Raw genomic sequence first — 9,397 nt, forward strand, 5'->3', positions numbered from 1 at the left:
TATTTGTGAATGTGTTGAAGTTTAGGTACTTGGATAATCTATCTGTACAAACAAACTATTCACCCTTCTTTAACTTATCTTTGTTATCGGTGGCATGAATATTGCTTCCTTTTTCATTTTACCGATTATACATTTTTCCTGGGTGAATCATGAATCTAAAAGATATCAACTTTACATTTGTAATTCTATTACTAACAAAAAATATGCTATTGAAGTTTTGGGCTGGGAATCATGATTTTCCTTTCAAAAGTGTTTGTGATTACTGTTGACATTTTTATCAGATTTTATACACTACCAATAGAAAGTTCAGGATTTGATTTAATTTTGGAACTGGAGACTGAAGCTATAAAATTTGTATCTGTATTTCAAAATTTTGGAATATATTGTTATCAGATGTATACTCTTTCTTTAAATCTTTAATAAAAAGGGAGATAGTGGTGAGTTGGTGAATATTCTGGACAGAAGGAGAAGAGAAGAAGGAAAGAAAGTAAGAGAGAAGACTCTAAGGATAATGCTCTTTTTCTTGTTTTACAGCAACTGAGTAAGCAACAGTGTCTTAAACCTTACTGTTGTAACCAGCAGCTCTTTGACCTGTTGTAAAGGAGGAAATGAGGAAATCAATTTTTCTAAAGTTGCGAATAGCTCTGCATGCTTGATTTGTACCATGTTAACGAAGGCTGCCTTTTAGAAAATGGCACTTCCTGCATACTGCTTTTTTTTCCAAACTATTTCAAGCTTGAGCGCCTACAAACTGAGGTAATGTGCAAACCATAAACTGCCACTTGAAAATTATTGATCAAATAATCAGGTTCTTGATCAAATTCCCTGCTTTAACAATGTTTCAGACCCATTGTCAGGTGTAAATAAAGCTATAAGTAAATTACAAAAGTTTCCGTGACTCTTGTGCTCCATCAGTTTCCCAAGCCATGTGGAACACTTGATGTTAACAAACAAAAACATGCATTTTCCCTTCACCTTCTTTTTTTTGCGTGAGGTAGATTCCTACTGTGGACTTGCGGAGATTACTGGCAATACAAGAAGCTTTTTGTGGAGGATGCCACCAGTTTAGCATGTACCCATGTTACATCAGCCATTTTGTAACCCAGGGTAAGGGTTACAAAATGGTGACCTGCAGTTCACGATCTGTGGTCTTATGATGGTTCACGTTACCAGTGAGCAGGCAGCTGAGGAGGCAGCAGTTAACATGGCAGAGTATAAACTGCCAGAGTACGGATGACAGAGCTGGGAGTTTGGCCTGCTTTATGTTCGGTACCAAAGGGTAGAATATCTGTTTTAATTACACTGAGCTTCTGAGACTTTGACTTTCACATGAACAGAGTATAATTAGAAAACAGTCCTGCTCCAGGCTTGAAGCTTACTTTTCGCATCTACACAGCTTAGGGTGGAGTGTCAGGACTTGTGTTAAGCGTCATATTCCCAGGGGCCCCAAGCGCAGCTTCTGGAACTTAAGGATTAGCAAGTTGGACCCTTTTACTTGTGAACAAATATCAAGGCATTGCCTGGAGAGACACAGTGAATAAAGCATAGACAACAGCATTATATTTTGCCTTTTAAGTTTTTCCTTTGTTAAAACCAGTAGCATACAGATTCCACTAAGTTCAGATGATGAAATAACAGTTTCCCAATAGAAGAAAAATCACTGTATTCTCAGATGAGAACACAAAGATTTTAACTGGGAGTGCTTCAGAAATTTTTTTTACTTATAAGCACTTAAGTGTCTACATATACAGATTCTAATTCAATACCACAATACTCGGAGATGAAGTGTAAGAGTGGTAACTACCTAGAATAAAGCTTGAAACATCACGAGTCACATCACCCACTGTCACATCACTCCTACCAATACACATGGCTCCTGCAGGAAAAACCCATACCCTGTAAGAGCTTCAAAATTCACTGTTTCTACCGAGTTACTCAGTCTTAGAAGGTGCTGGGTTGGTTTTATGCACATGCTCACCTGTTATCTGAGGTAATTTTTTTCAGAATCCGTGGGAATCTTCCTGCATTGAAGCCAAGGCCCATCTTTAAGCCAAAGTTAAATCTTCCCTAAGCTGATGTCAAAGCATTCAGAACATTCAGGAGCTATATCATAATATCTAAACACAGTTTAAGTACTTACTTTGGAGTGCCCAGCACTTACATTTAATCCACCGGAAAGGTGCACCATTATTACAGGTGAGACAGAGAGCAAATACAACTAGTAAACTCTGCTAAGAAGAAATAGATGAAAACAGTGTAGTCAGGCATCACTTCTGAAGTGGGATAGAAATATATATTAAAATATATGATTAAAAAAAATAGTAAGTGTGAATACCTCTCTTACTCTATCTGTTGAAAATAAAGCTATCTGACATCTGAAAGGGTAATGAACAGACTAGAAGGAAAGTCACTTTGCTAATGAAGAATTTCCATGTCTTTTTAGGTAATGAGTAGAAAAACGGTCTTCACAAATATGTTTGTTTGCAATATACCACCATCTGGTGGAAGTAAAGAGAAAGAGAAAGCTTTTGACCTGTCTTGATAATTGGGAAGCTTTAGTTTCCTAGTACTAATTGACTTCAGTGGGCTCTTAAGACTTTAGTGTACCAAATCACTTAAAAATGTGTGACGTTTCCACACTGCTCTATTCAGCTTATTTACTTCAAACACTTATTTAATTTTAAGGGATTTACTTTTAAGGGGCTTAAGGATGTTCTTAAGGCTAAATACACACTTCAGTATTGCTTAATATATCTGCTGTATAAGACAAGACAGAATTTTGCACATGGTGATATAAGATACTTCAAAATATTTTGCTAAATATAAAGAAAGATTTTTCATATAGACTATAAGCTATTGCTGTATATTCTAGGTATTGGTAGAATTTTATTTATTTATTTTTCAAAAAATTGGTAACAAAATTACTTCCTTTTATATACCTAATAAGGTATTTTTTCCCCTCACATTTGTGTTAAAATCTTAGGGAAAAAATTCTGGTCATATTGCCCATGCACTTTAGCAGCTAAACTTTGTTTTGCACTGCATTGAAAATTCACATGTTACCAGAGTTCATGATACATGCTGATAATATCTGTGCTCTCTCTGTGGTGAGCATGTACTTTCTGTGTTGTCATCAACAAATGATGTTAAATATTGTGCGTTCAACAAGATTAGAAATAAAATATATATCCATTTAAAAAAAAAAACTTACTAGAAAAATATTGGGAAAAAAAGCCAAATAACGATGTTGATGCTTGTTTTATTGTAACACTAAATATTCTGCTCTGGAGCTGTTTTCCAGGATCCTCAGGGTCTTTACTTATTTTTTGCCAGCTGCTATGCTCCCAAGCTCAGGCATCCAAAATTGGAGCGGGGTGCAGAGAGACCCAAGCAGGCTTATAACCTTATGCAGTCTTAGACACCAGCAAGTCAGCAAAAGCTTTCCAGGGGAACTAAGAGTCTTGCTGAGCTAGGTGACATGGTCACAGCCAAGTGGTCAGCCTGTCTGCCAGGTTCTGCTGGAGTTTTGGCAAGATCAAGCCAGCCCACAGGAATGTCTCAAGGACAGACAACTGGCATTTTTTGATGGAAAAATGTTTTGTTACAACATTTTGACCAGGCCTCATAACACACTGTGGATGTAACTGTGGCATTGGCTTTGTAACAACTGACCGTCTTGTACTCAATAGAAGGATCCTCTCTGGTCTCTAGAAAGCCAGAGGGAATGCAGCTGGCAGGAGAGGAGCTTCAATGGTGTAGAGCTGCTGATCCCTTCCAGTGTGCCAGGGATGAATTGTTCTCAACAGTGGCATAAGGAAAATGTTGAATGTGGCATATGTTCGCAAAGGTTGCCACACGTACAACGTGGGATAGGATCTGTTTCTCTTGCTTGCTGTTTTCCAGTGAGGTTGTGTTCAGGATGACGCAATTCATAGCTGTACCCAGCACATGTGGATACCTGCTTATGGGCCTGGGTGCTGCCCCTTGCAGAAATAGGGCCTAGCTGTTAAATTTGGTTCAATACCTAGAGTCCATCTATCATAATAATATAGAACAGCTTTGTTATACCTAATACTGCCAGTTTGGTAAGCAACTGTTCATCCCTTTTCAACTAGATGGCAATGAGTTTCACAAGTTAATCACGTCTTGTAACATGAATCCTTTTTGGATTTTTTTTAAAAGGGTAGCTTTAATTTTTGTTTTCAACCTATAATTATGTTAAACTTTAGACAATGAATAGCAGCATCATTGTTATCTACTTTTAAGTGGGTTTTTTTTGGACAAATACTGTGCTTATTAATGAGTCCTCCTGTTTCCTTTTTAAAACTAGCTTAATGTAGCTATATTACATTGCTCCATTACCTAAAGTTCTGTTGGACCACTGGGCAGCTGGTTGCATGTTCAGAAAATTGCTTTCTTCCTAAAAGAGATTCCTGTATGGCCCACAATACTTTTAAAATTATTGTATGTTTTTTTCAGTTCTCTCCATGTGTTGTGGTTTAATGCTGGTAGGCAGCTAAGCACCACACAGCCACTCACTCATTCCCCCGTGCAATGGGACAGCAGAAGAGGAAAGGAAGAAAATCAAGAAAACCTGGGGGTTTAATAGTTTAACAGTTTAATAAGGGAAGGATAAGTGGAAGAAACAAAACACGTGATGCAAAGGCAATCATTCACCACCTCCCACGGGTAGACCAATGCTCAGCCAGTTCTGGAACAAAAGGCTGCTAACCCCCTCTTTTCCCTTTTTATAGCTGAGCGTGATGCTATGTGTCATGGAATATCTCTGGTTAGTTCGGGTCATCTGCCTGGTTGTGTCCCTCTCCACTTATTGTGCACCCCCAATCTATTCAGTGGCGGGGCTGAATGAGAAACAGAGAGTTTCCTGATGCTGTGCAGACACTGCTCAGCAATAGCTACAACATCAGTGTGTTATCAGTAGTGTTTTGGTCACAAATCTAAACCACAGCACCCTATGAGCTGCTGTGAAGAAAGTTAAATCTATCCCAGCCAGGCCTAGTACACCATATGAGTGTTGGATATGACTGAAGCTCCCCAAAGGATGTGCACTACATATAGCACCAAAAGCAGTTTCATACACAGCCTTCAATGTAATAAAAATTTGAGAAAAAATATGAAATCTTTAATTCTTTTCTCTGTCTGAAGGAAGTGCAGGATTAATGCACAGTCTCCTTTTTCACCTCAAAGAAGGGGATTTTATTTGTCCTATTTTTCAGCAAAGGTTCAGTTTTCCCCTGCTTAAGGTGGTAAAATTACTAAGCACATCTAGCAGTCTACAGTTTTGTTGAAAAAATCCTCTGCAAACATTACTACCCTGCCTAAAATTCTGGACTTTCTAGTTGGTTGTATGACTTCAGTAGATGTTACAAAAACTTACTTTGCTGGTTAATGTCACATCTTTTAACTACCTGCTGCCTGGTCTCAATCGCCACAGAAGTTATGATCCTCTGAAGCCAATTCCATAGGTCTTTTCAGCTTTGCTTTATTTGTTTGCAAGTGTGGAAACCTGAACTGAACGCCATGTTTAGAAAAACAGGTTCTACATGATATATTGTAGTGGGAGTGGAGAAAAGTTGATATTATTTTCCTGTCTACATTATACCTCTCTCAATATATTTTTTGCTTTTTAGACTTCTCGTGGGGAAAGGTCTGGGGTTTGCAGTACAGATGTCTAAATCAGTGCTCAGACATTTTTTTAGCAGTGGATAGAGTTCAGAGGATCATAATATATGAAGAATGAAACACTGAATCATTGATTCTGCTTTTCTTTACAAGAGAGACTAGAGAATTTAATCAAGGCTAAAGCTAATTTTCTGGTTGCCATATGAAGTCTTCAAAAAGACAAAATAATCTCACTCCCACCTTTGATCACCTTTTCCAAAGACTAATCACCCTAACTGATGAAAATTAGAAATATACAGTGCAAGTTAGAATTTGTCAACTGTTAATTTATAGCTATCTGTTTGCTATGCTTTTCTCCACCAGATTTAATATCACCCTTAGTATACAGCCATTTTTCTCTGTAAAATACCTTATAAATGGCATTTAAAACACTTCTTGATTTTCTTTTTCTTAGATTAAATGCTTTCTATATTTACTGTATGAATTGTTTCAGGCTCAAATCAGAGCTGATTCCAGATTTTCTGCATCCTGAGCCAACCTAGATCATGCCCGTTATGGCACATACAGGATTTTATAAACTCTGTGAACCTTTTCTATTCCTAAAAGAAGCTCCACCTCTTCCTCACTTCTCTGCTTCAGATGCTGGTGGGAAATGAAGATTGAAGAGCAAAAGTTTGGGCATGCCCTGCTGCTGCTGCAGAGGCAGAAAGTGTGTGGGATGGTGTCAGACACCTGAGGTGAAAATCATGAGTAAGAGGACTTTGTTGTTCCCTATGTCCTTAAAGGAGGCAGAGGAAAGAGCACTCTTTCATATTTCAATCTAGGAAAGCATATGATTCTGGAGAACATTCCTGCCTAATACTGGTGAAATCAAGCTGTTCATTCATTTATGAATGCTTACCTGCATCAATAAAACCATATGCTAAAGCAAGAAAAGTTGGCCTTGTGCATATTTGTCTCAATTCTCTGGCTTTTATTGATACACATATTTAAAATAAAAAGATTATTTTTGAAATCAAATTGCCTCGAATGCTCTGAAATGAGAGGAAAGGTATGAAGTTAGGTGGTTTTAATCAATAGGGAAGGAATAAGTGGCACTGAACAGAAGTAAAAGAGGATATTTTACAGATAATTTCACAAAAGGACTTGTGGCCAGTAGGTGGTACCCTTATTCCAAATAACAAACGAGGAAAAAAAAAAGCTGAACACTATCTCAAATTCGTGAATATTTTCCCTCCCTGTTAGCCACTGCAGACTCCAGCACATGCCCTGTAAAGAGCACTAGGCAAGGCTAATGAGGGCTTGAGCAAGGCAGCTGTATGTGCACCGTGAAATGGCAAAGGGTTAGATACTGTGATTGACAGACTCTTATTGCTGGAACTAGACACTGTAGTTTTCCGTGGTAGGAAGCTTTAACGGTCTTGGAATCAAGCTTTTACACATTCAGCAACTTGATAGTCACGCTAAGTACATAAACCTCTGACCCACAGATTGTACTATTGGTGAATATGATTAACTCGGTAAAGTTAAAAGATGTTTAAAAACTTTATGCTTAATTTGTGAGAACATTACATCTTTTTTTTTACCTGAGACAAGCTTCTTCACTATTTTAGACAATTCTTAGAACATGGAAGAAAGTTATGAAGGAAAGTGAGTTTAATAACATAGAACATTAGTCAGTGTACTGTTCCTTACAAATATACACATTGAAATGGTTAGGACAAAACATCAGTGCCTGTGAAATAACAGCCAGGCACAAGACACATAGTAGAATGGACAGCCTTTCAAACTGGTTCTGAAGTTTTTGTACAATTAATCGAAATTAGGAAAACAGCAAACTGGCAGTAAGTATTGCTCTTTTATTGGAAAAAGTATAGAGGCAAGCATCTTTGGTTTAAAGTAGAGTTTGAGTACTCCTTGGGGTGGAGGTGTGGGGGGAAATTGAACTAAGAGACAAAACCATAGGATACATGTCACTCAATCAGTCCACTAAACACTGGAAGTCTTGTCTAAGCTAGTTATTCAGGTCCCATTACAGCCTCTTGCAAGAGAAGAACCCTGAGAGGTTGCCATCGTTGGCACTTAACCTAGCATGCAATGAAGAGCGTGCAATGAAGAGCATGCAATGACAGCACCTCTCTCCACTGACTGTAGATGTGCCACACTGGTTGTCCTATTGCAGATGCTTCAGTCTTAGGTTGCTTTAATATTGAGTTTTATTTCTGGTTCATTATCATGAAGGATAATAGTAATATTTGGCCACCGGCTGAGATTTCTGAAAGTTGTTTATTACCTAAAATCCCATACCCTATAGATCAGCCCTGGATCTCAAATGTCTCCGATACCAAACAATATTTAAAATGGCACTGAGCATCAATAATCTTGAAGATGAATCCTGTCCAAAAGCAGTTAGAAACTTTTCCCACTTATTGACCAGAATCAAGTTAAACTCATTTGAAAATGCTGAAAGGTTAGGCTATTTTCCTTTTCTTTTTCTACTTCCTTCTCTTTGATTTTCTTAATTTTTAATTTAAAACAAGCAGAATTGCAAGTGTGAGATACTGTAGGTACAACTCTGATATTTTTACATTAATCTGAAACAGAAATTTTTAAAAATCTTAATTAAAAAAAATGAGACTGTGTAATCAAATAAATTGAATAGGCTGATAACACCCATATAGACACGGTTCATTTGAAAATATCTTCTGACTGAACTCAGCTTTAGGCCTTTCAAAATGTACATAACTCAAAACCTAGCTTTCACACTGAAAACCTGCACGTAATACTAGTAGAGATTTGGTGCCTCCAAACTTAACTTCTTAGATCCCATTAGACTTCACTATTTTCTATTCTAATACTGAAAAAAAAAAAAATTTAAAACCATTTTTTTTTAAGAAATAAGAAATATCATTTTGTCTGAATTTTTGGCTTCTTTAAGTGGCAGCTCAGAGAAAATTATTCATGTGAGTGTGAATTTTATTGGTTCCATTCTTCATCTCTATTTTCTCTATTCTATCCTGCCTTCCAGAATCCATCAGATATTGATCTATGCCATGGCTCCCTAACATCTCTCAGTTTTTACTAGCCTCCCAATGGGTCTGGCTGCACTAGAAACCTTTTTTCCCACCCTTGTCATTTTTTGAAAATTACTTTATTAAAGGTTATAACTTTTGTGTCCAGCCCCTTATGAAACAGAAAGGACTGATGTAGTTTTGTCCTTTCCAACCTAACAATCTCTCTCGCATCCTATAACAGAGTTTTTCTGATATCATTATTTTTAAAGCTGAAAGCTCCTGTTCATCTTGCAAACAGAAAATTGGAGTTATTTTACAAAACTATGTAATTCCAAATGTCTTTGTCGATCTTAAAATAATCATATGATTGTGGAAATTACATTAGCAAATTGTACAAGACTTAATTCAATTACTCTTCTGTTTTCTATCCTAGGTTTACAACTATGCTGAAGAAACACTCTTTTTTCCCCACAACATTCCTTCCACACCGCCATAAATTTACATCCTCTCACTATGAAACTTGTTTAATGGCAATGAAGTCTACCTCCACAATAGTCTTCTGGTCACAGTCTTGAGTGTCTTGGGTGAAGCACATCTAAACATAGAAACTAGGACAACTCCAAGTTCCTGCAAGTAGTGTCCGTGTCTGTTCTCTGCAACCTATCAGGAATTGTTAATGACATGCCATGCGTATTTATTTACCTTTATGCCTTTAGTATGTATTAAAAATATGAATGTGC

Source organism: Phaethon lepturus, unplaced genomic scaffold (genome assembly GCF_000687285.1).
Source record: "Phaethon lepturus isolate BGI_N335 unplaced genomic scaffold, ASM68728v1 scaffold5989, whole genome shotgun sequence".
NCBI lineage: Eukaryota > Metazoa > Chordata > Aves > Phaethontiformes > Phaethontidae > Phaethon > Phaethon lepturus.